Here is a 15,553-nt window from a genome sequence, read left to right as displayed (position 1 = left end):
AGTGTGAGGTAATGCAATTGGGGAGAGCAAACAAGGCGAGTATCTGTCCATGACGGTATTGGTAGGAGTGACCACCGCACAGTCCTTGTGGAGCCAAGTCCCGTCTTCACACTGAGGACACCATCCAACGTGTTGTGTGGCACTGCCATCGTGCTAAATGGGATAGATTCAGAACAGATCTCGCTGCTCAAAACTGGGCATCCGTGAGGCGCTGTGGGCCATCAGCAGCAGCAGAATTGGAATCCAACACAATCTGTAACCTCATGGTGTTCATATTCCTCACTCGTATAAACATATGAATTAAGAGCAGGAGTAGGCCATTCGGCCCCTCGAGCCTGATCTGTCATTTGATAAGATCATGGCTGATCTGATTGTGACATCAACCCTACTTTCCCATCTACCTACTATAACATTTGACTCCCTTGATAATCAGGAATCTATCTAACTCGGCCTTAAAAATATTCAATGACCCTGCCTCCCCCGCTCTCTGGGGAAGGGAGTTCCTCAGACTCACGACCTTCAGGGAAAAAAAATTCTCCTCATCTCCGTCTTCAATGGGAGACCCCTTATTTTTAAACTGTGGCCCCTAGTTCTAGTCTCTCCCACAAGGGGAAACATCCTCTCAGCATCTATCCCTTCTATTCCCCTCAGGATCTTATGTGTTTCAATAAGATCACCTCTCATCCTTCTAAACTCCAATGTATACAGGCCCAACTTGTCCAACCTTTCCTCATAAGATAACCCCCTCATCCCAGGAATCAGTCGAGTGAACCTTCTCTGAACCGCCTCCAAAGCAATTATGTCCTTTCTTAAATAAGGAGACCAAAACTGCACACAGTATTCCAGATGTGGTCTCACCAATGCCCTGAACAACTGTAGTAAAATATTTCCACTTTTATATTCCATTCCCCTTGTAGTAAATGAGAACATTCCATTTGCATTCCTAATCACTTCTTGTACCTACATACTAACTTTCTGTGATTCATGTACTACGATACCCAGATCCCTCTGTACTTCAGAGTTCTGCAATCTCTCTCCATTTAAATAATATACTGCTTTTCTATTCCTCTTGCCAAAGTGGAAAAGTTCACATTTTCCCACATTATACTCCATCTGCCAAATTTTTGCTCACTCACTTAACCTATCTATATCCCTTTATGAACTCCTTATGTCCTCTTCACAACTTTCTTTCCTACCTACCTTTGTCTCATTAGCAAATTTAGCAACAATACATTTGGTCCCTTCATCCAAATCATTGATATAGATTGTAAATAGTTGAGGCCCAACCACTGATCCCTGTGGCACTCCACTTGTTACATCTTGCCAACCTGAAAATGACCCATTTATGCCGACTCTCTGTTTCCTGTTAGCTAACCAATCCTTTATCCATGCTAATATGTTACCGCTGACACCATGAGTTCTTATTTTGTGTCGTCACCTTTGATGTGGCACCTTGTCAAAAGCCTTCTGGATATCCAAGTGCACCTCATCCAAAGGGTCCCCTTTATCCACGTTGCTTGTTACTTCCTCAAAGAACTCTAATAAATTATTCAAACACGATTTCCCTTTCACAAAGCCGTGTTGACTCTGCCTGATTGCATTGAGATTTTCTAAGTGCCCTGCCAGAATCTCCTTAATAATAGATTCTCGCATTTTCCCCATGACAGTTGTTAAGCTAACTGGCCTGTAGTTTCCGGCTTTCTGTCTCCCTCCTTTCTTGAATAGAGGAGTTATATTCGCTATTTTCCAATCTGATGGGACCCTTCCAGAACCTGGGGAATTTTGGAAAATTAATACCAATGCATCGACTATCTCTGCAGCCACTTCTTTTAATACCCTCGGATGAAGTCCGTCAGGACCTGGGAACTTGTCAGCTTTTAGATTTAATATTTTTTCAAGACCCTTTCCCTGGTGATTGTAAATGTTTTAAGTTCCTCCCTCCCTTTCACCTCTTGATCCACAATTATTTCTGGCATGTTATTTGTATCCTCTACAGTGATGACGGATGCAAAATATCTGTTCAATTCATCCACCATTTCCTTATTCTCCATTATTAATTCCCCAGACTCACTCTCTGGAGGACCAACACTCACTTTACTTACTCTTCTTTTTAAATACCTGTAGAAACTCTTACTATCTGTTACTATATTTCTAGCTCGCTTTCTCTGGTACTCACATCTCTCCCTCATTATTCTTTTAGTCATTCTTTGCTGTTTTTTATATTTTGACCAATCTTCTGACCTGTCACTAATCTTTGTGGAATTGTATGTTTTTTCTTTCAATTTGATACTATCTTTAACTTCCTTAGTTGGCCAAGGATGGTATGTCCTTCCCCTCGAGTCTTTCTTTCTCACTGGAATGTATCTTTGCTGAGTGTTATGAAATATCCCATTAAATGTCTGACACTGCATCTCGACTGACATATCCCTTAACCGAAGTTCCCAGTTCACTTTAGCCAGCTCTGTCTTCTGTCACTCTACCATTACCAACAAGCCAGGGGATCAACCCTGGTTCAATGAGGAGTGTAGAAGAGCATGCCAGGAGCAGCACCAGGTGTACCTAATCTTGAGGTGCCAACCTTTTGAAGCTACAACACAGGACGACATGCATGCTAAACAGTGGAAATAACATGCTATCGAAAGAGCTAAACGATTCCACAACCAACGGATCAGATCAAAGCTCTGCAGTCCAGTCACATCCAGTCGTGAATGGTGGTAGACAATTAAACAACTCACGGGAGGAGGAGGCTCCATGAACATCCCCATCCTCAATGATGGCAGAGTCCAGCATATGAGTGCAAAAGACAAGGCTGAAGCGTTTGCAACCATCTTCAGCCAGAAGTGCCGAGTGGATGATCCATCTTGGCCTCCTCCCGCTATCCGCACTATCACAGAAGCCAGTCTTCAGCCAATTCGATTCACTCCACGTGATATCAAGAAACGGCTGAATGCACAAAGCCCCTGACAACATCCCGGCTGTAGTGCTGAAGACTTGTGCTCCAGAACTAGCTGCGCCTCGAGCCAAACTGTTCCAGTACAGCTACAACACTGGCATCTACCCGACAATGTGGAAAATTGCCCAGATATGTCCTGTCCACAAAAAGCAGGACAAATCGAATCCGGCCAATTACCGCCCCATCAGTCTACTCTCAATCATCAGCAAAGTGATGGAAGGTGTCGTCGACAGTGCTATCAAGCGGCACTTACTCACCAATTCTCAGTTTGGGTTCCGCCAGGACAACTCGGCTCCAGACCTCATTACAGCGATGGTGCAAACATGGACAAAAGAGCTGAATTTCAGAGGTGAGGTGAGAGTGACTGCCCTTGACATCAAGGCAGCATTTGACAAGAGTGCAGCACCAAGGAGCCCTCGTAAAATCGAAGTCATTGGGAATCAGGGGGAAGACTCTCCAGTGGCTGGAGTCATACCTCGCACAAAGGAAGATGTGATGTGGAGATGCCGGTGATGGACTGGGGTTGACAATTGTAAACAATTTTACAACACCAAGTTATAGTCCAGCAATTTTATTTTAAATTCACAAGCTTTCGTTTACAAAGGAAGATGGTTGTGGTTGTTGGAGGCCAATCATCTCAACCCCAGGACATTGCTGCAGGAGTTCCTCAGGGCAGTGTCCGAGGCCCAACCATCTTCAGCTGCTTCATCAATAACCTTCCGTCCATCATAAGGTCAGAAATGGGGACGTTCACTAATGATTGCATAGAGCTCGGTTCCATTCGCAACCCCTCAGACAATGAAGAAGTCCGTGCCCGCATGCAGCAAGACCTGGACAACATCCAGGCTTGGGCTGATAAGTGGCAAGTAACATTTGCGCCAGACAAGTGTCAGGCAATGACCATCTCCCCTTGACATTCAACGGCATTACCATCGCTGTATCCCTCACCATTGACCAGAAACTTAACTGGACCAGGCACGTAAATACTATGGGTACAAGAGCAGGTCAGACGCTGGGTATTCTGTGGCGAGTGACTCACCTCCTGATTCCCCAAAGTCTTTCCACCATCTGCAAGGCACAAGTCAGGAGTGTGATGGAATACTCTCCACTTGCCTGGATGAGTGCAGCTCCAACAACACTCAAGAAACTTGACACCATCCAGGACAAAGCAGCCCGCTTGATTGGCACCCCATCCACCACCCTGAACAGTCACTCCCTTCACCACCGGCGCACAGTGGCTGCAGTGTGTACCATCCACAGGATGCACTGCAGCAACTCACCAAGGCTTCTTCGACAGCATCTCCCAAACCCGTGACCTCTACCACCGAGAAGAACAAGGGCAGCAGGCACATGGGAACACCACCACCTGACATTCCCCTCCAAGTCACACACCATCCCGACTTGGAAATATATCACCATTCCTCCATCGTCGCTCGGTTAAAATCCCTGAACTCTCTACCGAATAGCACCGTGGGAGAACATTCAACACACAGACTGCAGCGGCTCAAGAAGGCGGCTCGCCACCACCTTCTCAAGGGCAATTAGGGATGGGCAATAAATGCTGGCCTTGCCAGTGAGGCCCACATCCCATGAACGAATAAAAAAAGAAAAAGTATAGAGTAAATGGAAGGATACTGAGAGGTATCGAGGAACAAAGAGACCTTGGAGTGCATGTCCACAAATCCCCGAAGTTAGCAGGACAGGTAGATAAGTTGGTTAAAAAGGGAGACAGGATACTTTCCTTAATTAGCCGAGGCATAGAATATAAGAGCAGAAAGGTTATGCTCGAACTGTATAAAACAATAGTTAGGCTCCAGCTAGAGTACTGCATACAGTTCTGGTCACCATATTACAGGAAAGATGTGATTGCACTCGGGAGGGTACAGTGGAGATTTACAAAGATATTGCCAGGGCTGGAGAATTTTAGCTATGAGGAAAGATTGGATAGGCTGGGGTTGTTTTCTTTGGAACAGAAGAGGCTGAGGGGAGATTTAATTGAGGTGTATAAAATTATGAGGGGCAAGATGGAGTGAATAGGAAGGACCTATTTTCCTTGGCAGAGGGGTCAGTGACCAGGGGGCATTGATTTAAAGTATTGGCAGAAGGATTAGAGGGAACTTGAAATTTTTTTTTCATCCAGAGGGTGGTGGGGGTCTGGAACTCACCACCTGAAAGGGTGGACGAGGCAGCAACCTTCATCACATTTAAAGGGAACCAGGATATGCACTTGAAGTGCCGTCACCTACAGGGCGATGGACCAAGAGCTGGAAAGTGGGATTAGGCTGGATAGCTCTTTTTCAACTGGCATGGACAAGATGGGCCGATTGGCCTCCTTCATCTCATAAATTTCTATGATTCTCCCCACCTCAACATCACTCTCCTCACACTGACCCCTGCGACAGGTGAAGAGGGGACATTTACCAGACTCGCCACTATTGACCCTCAGTGTCCCTCTCACGGGTGAAGAGGGGACATTTACCAGACTCTCCACTATTGACCCTCAGTGTCCCTCTCACGGGTGAAGAGGGGACATTTACCAGACTCTTCACTATTGACCCTCAGTGTCCCTCTCACTGGTGAAGAGGGGACATTTACCAGACTCCCCACTATTGACCCTCAGTGTCCCTCTCACAGGTGAAGAGGGGACATTTACCAGACTCCCCACTATTGACCCTCAGTGTCCCTCTCACTGGTGAAGAGGGGACATTTACCACACTCCCCACTGTTGACCCTCAGTGTCCCTCTCACAGGTGAAGAGGGGACATTTACCAGACTCCCCACTGTTGACCCTCAGTCTCTCACATTTCCCTGGTCCTGGACTCTGTCTTCCTGTACCAAGATGGCTGCGCATGCGCCGTGACGCTCCCTCCTCCTGTACCAAGATGGCGGCAGGTTCCCCCGGTAACCCGGGCCGGTCCCCGGGGAGAAGCCTCGCAGCTGCCGCCCGGCTGAAGACACGCGGGACCAGAGGATCCTTTTCGTTCCCTGCGGCCGCACTCCATCTTTAAACGACCTACAGCGGGGCCTCTCTCCTGTTTATGAATCTCCGGACCGGGCGCTCGCCGACCGTCTTCAGACCTCCGACTCCGTCTGTCGGCCGCTCAGAGTCTCTCCCGCGCCTGCGCGCTGAGCTCCGGGGACAGGTAAAGAGCGGGGTCTCCCGCGCGGGGGAGCAGGGGCGGTTCCAACCGTCAATGAAATGTCAGAGCCCGCGGGCCCGCCCCCTCCACACACAGTCAGGCCCCGCCCAAACATGGTCAGGCCCCGCCCACACACAGTCAGGCCCCGCCCCCACACTGAGCCAGGCCACGCCCCCCACACAGTCAGGCCTCGACCCCACTCCCTGAGTCAGGCCCCGCGCCCACTCGCTGTTTCAGGCCCCGCCCCCCCCCACAACACAGTCAGGTCCCGCCCTCACACACAGTCAGGCCCCACCCACATACAGACAGTCAGGCCCTGCCCCCACAGTCCCCGCCCTCACACACAGTCAGGCCCCGCCCAAACATAGTCAGGCCCCGCCCACACACATTCAGGCCCCGCCCCACACACAGTCAGGCCCCGCACCCACTCCCTGAGTCAGGCCCCGCCCCCACAACACAGTCAGGCCCCACCCACATACAGACAGTCAGGCCCCGCCCCCACTCCCTGAGTCAGGCCCCGCCCCCACAACACATTCAGGCCCCGCCCCCACAACACAGTCAGGTCCCGCCCTCACACACAGTCATGCCCCACCCACATACAGACAGTCAGGCCCTGCCCCCACAGTCCCCGCCCTCACACACTGACAGGCCCCGCCCCCCACAAAGACCCCTCCACACATGGTCAGGCCCCGCCTCCCATTCGGAGTCAGGCCCCGCCCCCACACCCGTGAGAGGGATACTGAGGGTCTGTCGTGGGGAGTCTGGTAAATGTCCACAAGTCACCCGTGAGAGGGACACTGAGGGTCAATAGTGGAGAGTCTGGTAAATGTCCCCTCTTCACCTGTGAGAGGGACACTGAGGGTCAATAGTGGGGAGTCTGGGAAATGTCCCCTCTTCACCCGGGAGAGGGACACTGAGGGTCTGTCGTGGGGAGTCTGGGAAATGTCCCCTCTTCACCCGTGAGAGGGATACTGAGGGTCAATAGTGGGGAGTCTGGTAAATATCCGCTCTTCACCCGTGATAGGGACACTGAGAGTCTGTCGTGGGGAGTCTGGTAAATGTCCCCTCTTCACCCGTAAGAGGGACACCGAGGGTCTGTAGTGGGGAGTCTGGTAAATGTCCCCTCTTCTCCCTGGAGAGGGACACTGAGGGTCTGTAGTGGGGAGTCTGGTAAATGTCCCCTCTTCACCCGTGAGAGGGACACTGAGGGTCTGTAGTGGGGAGTCTGATAAATGTCCCCTCGTCACCCGTGAGAGGGACACTGAGGGTCTGTAGTGGGGAGTCTGATAAATGTCCCCTCTTCACCCGTGAGAGGGACACTGAGGGTCTGTAATGGGGAGTCTGGTAAATGAGGGGGTTATCTCATGAGGAAAGGTTGGACAAGTTGGTCCTGTATACACTGGAGTTTGGAAGAATGAACGATGATTTCATTGAAACAGATAAGATCCTGAGGGGACTAGAAGGGATAGATGCTGAGAGGATGTTTCCCCTTGTGGGAGAGACTAGAACTCGGGGCCACAGTTTAAAAATAAGGGGTCTCCCATTTAAGACGGAGATGAGGAGAATTTTTTTCTCTGAGAGTCGTGAGTCTGTGGAAATCCCTTCCCCAGAGAGCGGTGGAGGCAGGGGCATTGAATATTTTTAAGGCTGAGTTCGATAGATTCCTGATTATCAAGGAGTCAAATGTTATCGTAGGTAGACGGGAAAGTAGGGTTGATGTCACAATCAGATCAGCCATGATCTTATCAAATGACAGAGCAGGCTCGAGAGGATGAATGGCCTACTCCTGCTCTTAATTCATATTTTCGGATGTTCCTACCTTTTGTGCTCTATGCCTCCATTAATAAAGCCCAGGATCCCGTCTGTTTTTTAACGGCCTTCTCAACTTCTCCTGCCACCTTCAATGATTTGTGTACATACATCCCCAGGTCTCTCTGGTCCTGCACCCCCTGTAAAATGTACTATTTAGTTTATATTTTGCCTCTCCTCATTATTCCTTCCAAACTGTATCACTTCACACTTCTCTGTGTTAAATTTAAGCCGCCATGTGTCTGCCCATTTCACCCGTCTGTCTCTGTCCCCCTCACTCTGTTCCTGTGCTCCACCTGGTTTACCACATTTCCCAGTTTCTTGTCATCTTCAAACTGTGAAATTGTGCCCTGGAAACCCAAGTGCCAACCTCACGGAGACAGGGCCCGCCTGTCCCTTTCAGAATGAGTGAGGGGATGAGCTGGAAATCCCTTGATGAAGTTTTCTGAGAGCGAGCAGTCTCTTTATTCTGATCATTGAGGCCGATCTCCATCACCCAGCGGGCCCCGCGGGTGTGAAACCGCTCGATGTGGCGCTGGGCCGCGGGCTCTTGTGTTTCTCTCCATTGGATTGATTCCCGCTCCGCCCCGATCCCGCCCGTCGGATCAGTGAAATCTTCAATTAATGACAGTCAATGGCGGCAGGAACTACCCATAACGCCCCGCGGGAGTAAATACGCCCTATCCCGTTTAAAGGGGCCCAGCGCGGAGGAGACGCTGCGCTGTCGCCAGTCGGAGCTGCGGGTCCGGATGCAGGTGGACGGGAGCCGGGGGGCCGGGGATTAATAAACCGGGGGAACAGATTTCAAACATCAGTGTGAGTGGAAAATCACCGAGACACACACACCCGAGTGAGAGTGTTCCAGTGCACTGAGTGTGGAAAGAGCTTTAACCAGTTGCACAGCCTGAAAAAACATCGCACCATTCACAGCGGGGAGAAACCGTCCACGTGTTCTGTGTGTGGACGAGGCTTCAACTGATCGTCCAACCTGGAGAGACACAAGGACACCCGGACCACGGAGAAACCGTGGAAATGTGGGGACTGTGGGAAGGGATTCAATTACCCGTCCCAGCTGGAAACTCATCGACACAGTCACACTGGGGAGAGGCCGTTTACCTGCTCTCTGTGTGGGAAGGGATTCACTGAGTCTTCCACCCGACTGACACACAGAGATTCTACACTGCTGAAAGACCTTTTAAATGCTCTGACTGTGGGAACAGCTTTAAAAACTCTGCAGATCTGATTCCACACCAGCGAGTTCACACTGACGAGAAACCTTTCAGTTGATCTCAATGTGGGAAGAGGTTCAGGATGTGATCCAACCTCACTGCACACCAGCGAGTTCACACTGGGGAGAGGCTGTTCACCTGCTCCATGTGTGGGAAGGGATTCACAACGACATCGCACCTGCGGAGACACCAGCGAGTTCATTTGTGACTGCAGGGGTTGGATTCTGCTGTTGTTGCTGCTGTTAATCACATCCAGGACTGAACCATGTTCATTCTGACAGTTGGGGTTTGTTTCTGCTGATGTTAATGACCCCGATAACTGGGCTGGAGTTTAATATTCTGGATACATGTTCAATAAATCAGCTTTGTTTTAAACACGTTGTTGTAGATTTTGGTCTTTCCCACCTGAATGTTTAGCACCACCTGACTGGAGCTCAGAAAGGACAATCTGGGGGAAGGATCGTCCGATGGGAACGGAACTTCAGCCCGGACACAGTCCTTCAGGGCCACACTGAGAGGGGCAAACGGCACTTTGGGCTTTCTTCTCTCTCTTCATTGACAGCAGAGTCGCCGTGTGGGTTAATCTTGAGGCGTGAGAGTAATGTGTCCCAGCCGCTCTCTTCAATGGTCCAGAGCTCCAGGCACGGAACAGAAGGCTCCTTTACAACTGTGTTTAGATCAGGAAGAACAACGGGGAGTGCTGGAAACATGCTGTAAATCAGAGATTGGTGTAAAACTGGGATCTGTTCCTGACTGAAAGGGAAACGGCAGGTTTAAGTTTCCAGTCTAAAACTGACTGGGAATTATTTTACAAAGATTGAACCTGTTTGTGTTACAGTCCTGTGTCTACTATATTAAGGCGGGTGTTAACTCATTTAAAATAAACCTGTTTAAAATAAATGGGTTAAAGTTTGCATTAAAATAGCGGAGGGAGGAATTAACAGGAGCCTGTTAACGGCTGGTACAATTATCCACCAGTCATTTGATCTCCAGATAAAGAAGGACCTGCAGTGTGTTTCCAGATTCCCTGTTTTATTGATGTGAGTGAGTTAGACACCATTAACCCAGTTCGGATCAATATGTTTACAGGAGTTTACAGGAGACCGAGGACAAATATCACCCACAATTGAGGGAGACAAAATCAGCCATTAGAGAAGCTGAGATATGTTTGGTGTTTAAAGAGATGGGACGGGTGCTCTGTGAGCCACTTGCCTGGATCTTCAACAGCTCAATAGAGTCAGGGATTGTTCCCTGAGATTGGAAGGTAACTCACTGAGTTCCCATTCTCAAAAAAGGGAATAAATCCGAGCCAGGGAACAAGAGGCCCGTCAGTGAGACCTCGACCAGAGGGAAGATTCTTGAAGGAATCCTAAGAGATTCTGTTTATGATCACGGGGAAAGAGGAGGGGCCGTTAGAGACACTCAACACAGCTTCCAGAAAAGAAGGTCGCGTCTTACAAATATGCTTCAATTTTTGAAGAAGTTGCTGGGTCACTGGATGAGGATAATCCGGTTCACATTGTCTGTCTCAGGGTTTTTTTTTGAAGAAGTTGCTGGGTCAGTGGATGAGGATAATCCGGTTCACATTGTCTGTCTCAGGGGTGTTTTTTGAAGAAGTTGCTGGGTCAGTGGATGAGGATAATCCGGTTCACATTGTCCATCTCAGGGTTTTTTTGAAGAAGATGCTGGGTCAGTGGATGAGGATAATCCAGTTCACATTGTCTGTCTCAGGGGTGTTTTATGAAGAAGTTGCTGGGTCAGTGGATGAGGATAATCCGGTTCACATTGTCTTTCTCAGGTGGGTCAAACTCATTTTCTATGGTGGGCCTGATCCGATATCCTGACACGTGGCCTGGGCCACATTCAGCAAAACTTATTAAACTAGAAATAGATCAAGATGAACGATATCGGTCCTCACAGCACACAGAAAAAATGAGGCCTCGAAGTTTCTCTGAGAATGACAGGCCTGAACTCGAGTTGGAAAACACAGTTGGAAAACATTGATCAATTGAACCAGACTGGGCGGGGCCTGAGGTGCGAGGTGGAGAAGGAAAAGTGGCGACCAGTGAACTTCGCTCCCTGTCTGAGGGCCCGGGCACTCGGGTTTCTGTATAATTTATTGATTGATTTTGTTTAATGTTTATTGTCCCTCCGGCCCCAATCTCGATACGATGACGAAATTTCTGTTCACCGATTGAGGACCTTCAATGGCGGAGAGATTACCCAGAATCCTCCGCGGCCCAGAACGTGCCCTATCAGTGACTACAGGAGCCCAGTGCGCAGGCGCGGGACTGGGCTGTGGAGCAAAGTGTGGGCGGGGCTTCAGGGTCCCAGTGACCGGGAACGAAGAGTGGGCGGGGCTTCAGTGTCACAGTGACAAGAAAAAATGAGTGGGCGGGGCTTCAAGGTCCCAGTGACCGGGATGTGGAGATGCCGGTGATGGACTGGGGTTAACAATTATAAACAATTTTACAACACCAAGTTATAGTCCAACGATTTTATTTTTAATCCCAGGAACAAGGTCCCAGTGACCGGGAACGAAGAGTGGGCGGGGCTTCAGTGTCACAGTGACCAGAAACAATGAGTGGGCGGGGCTTCAGGGTCCCAGTGACCAGGAACAAAGAGTGGGCGGGGCTTCAGGGTCCCAGTGACCAGGAACAAAGAGTGGGCGGGGCTTCAGGGTCGCTGTGACCAGGAACAAGGAGTGGGCGGGGCATCAGTGTCCCAGTGACCGGGCACAATGAGTGGGCGGGGTTTCAGTGTCCCACTGACTAGGAACGATGAGTGCGCGGGGCTTCAGTTTCCCAGTGACCAGGAACAAAAAGTGGGCGGGGATTCAGTGTCCCAGTGACCAGAAGCGAAGTGCGGGCGGGGCTTCAGGGTCGCAGTGACTGGGAACAAAGAGTGGGCGGGGCTTCAGGGTCCTCGTGACCAGGAACAAATAGTGGGCGGGGCTTCACCGTCCCAGTAACCGGGAACAAAGTGTGGGCGGGGTTTCATGGCCCCAGTGACCAGGAACAAAGAGTGGGCGGGTCTTCAGGGTCCCAGTAACCGGGAACAAAGAGTGGGCGGGGCTTCAGCGTCCCAGTGACCGGGAACAAAGAGTGGGCGGGGCTTCACGGTCCCTGTGACCGGGAACAAAGAGTGGGTGGGGCTTCAGGGTCCCTGTGACCGGGAACAAAGAGTGGGCGGGGCTTCAGCGTCCCTGTGACTGGGAACAAGGAGTGGGCGGGGATTCAGGGTCCCAGTGACCAGGAACAAAGAGTGGGCGGGGCTTCAGGGTCCCAGTGACTGGGAACACAGAGTGGGCGGGGCTTCAGGGTCCCAGTGACCGGGAGCAAAGAGTGGGCGGGGCTTCAGGGTCCCAGTGACTGGGAACAAGTAGTGGGCGGGGCTTCAGGGTGCCTGTGACTGGGAACAAAGAGTGGGCGGGGCTTCAGGGTCCCAGTGACCGGGATGTGGAGATGCCGGTGATGGACTGGGGTTAACAATTGTAAACAATTTTACAACACCAAGTTATAGTCCAACGATTTCATTTTAAATCCCAGGAACAAGGTCCCAGTGACCGGGAACAAAGAGTGGGCGGGGATTCAGTGCCACAGTGACCAGAAACAATGAGTGGGCGGGGCTTCAGGGTCCCAGTGACCAGGAACAAAGAGTGGGCGGGGCTTCAGTGTCCTAGTGACCAAGAACAATGAGTGGGCGGGGCTTCAGGGTCGCTGTGACCAGCAACAAGGAGTGGGCGGGGTGTCATTGCCCCAGTGACCGGGCACAATGAGTGGGCGGGGCTTCAGTTTCCCAGTGACCAGGAACAGGAGTGGGCGGGGCTTCAGTGTCCTAGTGACCAAGAACAATGAGTGGGCGGGGCTTCAGGGTCGCTGTGACCAGCAACAAGGAGTGGGCGGGGTGTCATTGCCCCAGTGACCGGGCACAATGAGTGGGCGGGGCTTCAGTTTCCCAGTGACCAGGAACAGGAGTTGGCGGGGCTTCAGGGTCCCAGTGACCAGGAACAATGAGTGGGGGGGGCTTCAGTGTCCCAGTGACCAGGAACAATGAATGGGCGGGGCTGAAGGGTCCCAGTGACTGGGAACAAAGAGTGGGCTGGGCTTCAGGGTCCTAGTGACCAGGAACAAAGAGTGGGCGTGGCTTCAGGGTCGCAGTGACTGGGAACAAAGAGTGGGCGGGGCTTCAGGGTCCTCGTGACCAGGAACAAAGAGTGGGCGGGGCTTCAGGGTCCTCGTGACCAGGAACAAAGAGTGGGCGGGGAGTTCGGGACCCAGTGACCAGGAAGAAAGTGTGGGCGGGGCTTCAGGGTCCGCGTGACCGGGAACAATGAGTGGGCGGGGCTTCAGGGTCCCAGTATCCGGGAACAAAGAGTGGGCGGGGCTTCATTGTTCCCTTGGCCAGGAACAAAGAGTGGGCGGTGCTTCATGGTCCCAGTGACCAGGAACAAAGAGTGGGCGGGGCTTCACGGTCCCAGTGACCAGGAACAAAGAGTGGGCGGGGCTTCAGGGTCCCTGTGACCGGGAACAAAGAGTGGGCGGGGCTTCAGGGACCCTGTGACTGGGAACAAAGAGTGGGCGGGGCTTCAGTGTCCGCGTGACCGGGAACAATGAGTGGGCGGGGCTTCAGGGTCCCAGTAACCGGGAACAAAGAGTGGGCGGGGCTTCATTGTTCCCTTGGCCAGGAACAAAGAGTGGGCGGTGCTTCATGGTCCCAGTGACCAGGAACAAAGAGTGGGCGGGGCTTCACGGTCCCAGTGACCAGGAACAAAGAGTGGGCGGGGCTTCAGGGTCCCTGTGACCGGGAACAAAGAGTGGGCGGGGCTTCAGGGTCCCTGTGACCGGGAACAAAGAGTGGGCGGGGCTTCAGGGTCCCAGTGACCAGGAACAAAGAGTGGGCGGGGCTTCAGGGTCCCAGTGACAGGGAACAAAGAGTGGGCGGGGCTTCAGTGTCCCAGTGACTGGGAACAAAGAGTGGGCGGGGATTCAGGGTCCCAGTGACCGTGAACAAAGAGTGGGCGGGGCTTCAGGGTCCCAGTGACCAGGAACAAAGAGTGGGCGGGGCTTCAGGGTCCCAGTGACCGGGAACAAAGAGTGGGCGGGGCTTCAGGGTCCCAGTGACTGGGAACAAAGAGTGGGCGGGGCTTCAGGGTCCCTGTGACTGTGAACAAAGAGTGGGCGGGGCTTCAGGGTCCCAGTGAACGGGAACAAAGAGTGGGCGGGGCTTCAGGGACCCTGTGACTGGGAACAAAGAGTGGGCGGGGCTTCAGGGTCCGCGTGACCGGGAACAATGAGTGGGCGGGGCTTCAGGGTCCCAGTAACCGGGAACAAAGAGTGGGCGGGGCTTCATTGTTCCCTTGGCCAGGAACAAAGAGTGGGCGGTGCTTCATGGTGCCAGTGACCAGGAACAAAGAGTGGGCGGGGCTTCACGGTCCCAGTGACCATGAACAAAGAGTGGGCGTGGCTTCAGGGTCCCTGTGACCGGGAACAAAGAGTGGGCGGGGCTACAGGGTCCCTGTGACCGGGAACAAAGAGTGGGCGGGGCTTCAGGGTCCCAGTGACCAGGAACAAAGAGTGGGCGGGGCTTCAGGGTCCCAGTGACTGGGAACAAAGAGTGGGCGGGGCTTCAGTGTCCCAGTGACAGGGAACAAAGAGTGGGCGGGGCTTCAGGGTCCCTGTGACCGGGAGCAAAGAGTGGGCGGGGCTTCAGGGTCCCAGTGACTGGGAACAAATAGTGGGCGGGGCTTCAAGGTGCCTGTGACAGTGAACAAAGAGTGGGCGGGGCTTCAGTGTCCCAGTGACCGGAAACAAAGAGTGGGCGGGGCTTCAGGGTCCCAGTGACGGTGAACAAAGAGTGGGCGGGGCTTCAGGGTCCCAGTGACGGTGAAAAAAGAGTGGGCGGGGCTTCAGGGTCCCAGTGACGGTGAAAAAAGAGTGGGCGGGGCATCAGGGTCCCAGTGACTGTGAACAAAGAGTGGGCGGGGCTTCAGTGTCCCAGTGACGGGGAACAAAGAGTGGGCGGGGCTTAAGGGTCCCAGTGACCGTGAACAAAGAGTGGGCGGGGCTTCAGGGTCCCAGTGACCAGGAACAAAGAGTGGGCGGGGCTTCAGGGTCCCAGTGACCTGGAACAAAGAGTGGGCGGGGCTTCAGGGTCCCAGTGACTGGGAACAAAGAGTGGGCGGGGCTTCAGGGTCCCTGTGACTGTGAACAAAGAGTGGGCGGGGCTTCAGGGTCCCTGTGACGGTGAACAAAGAGTGGGCGGGGCTTCAGGTTCCCAGTGACCGGGAACAAACAGTGGGCGGTGCTTCAGGGTCCCAGTGACTGGGAACAAAGAGTGGGCGGGGCTTCAGGGTCCCAGTGACTGTGAACAAAGAGTGGGCGGGGCTTCAGGGTCCCTGTGCCTCATTTATTTTCCTCTCA

The sequence above is a fragment of the Heptranchias perlo genome, unplaced genomic scaffold, assembly GCF_035084215.1.
Source record: "Heptranchias perlo isolate sHepPer1 unplaced genomic scaffold, sHepPer1.hap1 HAP1_SCAFFOLD_56, whole genome shotgun sequence".
Classification (NCBI taxonomy): domain Eukaryota; kingdom Metazoa; phylum Chordata; class Chondrichthyes; order Hexanchiformes; family Hexanchidae; genus Heptranchias; species Heptranchias perlo.
The sequence above is the reverse complement of the archived record's forward strand: the minus strand, read 5'-3'. Positions refer to the sequence as shown.